Raw genomic sequence first — 1103 nt, 5'->3', positions numbered from 1 at the left:
AAACGCTTTAGGGTAAAGATCTTGGGATCCACAAGGAATTTCCTTGTGGGCAAAATATTAGGAAGGCATATAGCTTTTCATCTTTGCAGCCATCTGCTTTAGGAACTAAAATGAGATGCAGGTTTGCATGAAAATTTTCCAGCTCGACTTAGTGAGTTTAGGGTCTCAAGATTTATTTTCCTTCCACAGGTCTCTGTTGAGACATTTTGCCTGTTTTAAGTTGGGCTGTTTGTTTCCTTATTGTTGTGTTTTAAGTCTTCTTTGGATATTCTTCATATAAGTATTTTATCAGATATGAGATTTTCAATATTTTATCCTGGTATCTTCTCATTTTCTTAATAATGTCTTCAAAGAGTAAAAAATTTTAATGTTAATGAATTCCAACATATCAATTTTTCTTTTATAATAAAATCAACTTTTCAATTTTGAGTACTTTTTGCTATTGTATCAAAAACTGTATAAGTAAAATATGCATCCATAAAAAATAAAATAAAAATTTATCACCAAATGTCATGCAGATTTTCTCCATGTCTTCTTCTAGAAGCTTTATAACTTTGCATTTTACATTGAGTTATATGATCCAACGCAGTTAATTAGAAGCTTTATTCCTTAAGCTCCTACATTTAGATCTAAAAGCCTCATGGATTTATTTATTTATTTATTTATTTATTGCATGGGACAAAATAGGGATTAAAATTCTTTTTTGTCTCCATATTAATTTTAGTTGATGCAGCACTGTTTGTTGAAAAGATTGTCTATTATTCACAGTCTGCAGTGTCACCTCCTTATTTGGCTCTATTTCTGGACTTTATTCTGGTGCATTGGTATATTTGTCTGCCCTTGCACCAAGACCATACTGTCTTAATTAGTGCAGCTTTATAAGAAGCACTTCTTATACTGGTGAGTGTAAATTCTCCCCTTTCTTCTTTTTTAAGATTGTCTTGGCTATGTTTTTTTACTATATGCATTTTCATATGAATTTGAGAGCAAACTTGAAATTTCCCTAAGGAAACTGGGAATTCTGTTTAAGATAGTATCAAATTTATAGATAAATTGTGGATAATATGATATTAAATTTTCTTTTCTTTTTTTTTTTTTTTTTT

This window comes from Cebus imitator, unplaced genomic scaffold (genome assembly GCF_001604975.1).
Source record: "Cebus imitator isolate Cc_AM_T3 unplaced genomic scaffold, Cebus_imitator-1.0 Scaffold13, whole genome shotgun sequence".
NCBI classification, from domain to species: Eukaryota; Metazoa; Chordata; class Mammalia; order Primates; family Cebidae; genus Cebus; species Cebus imitator.
Note: the sequence above shows the minus strand (reverse complement) of the source record.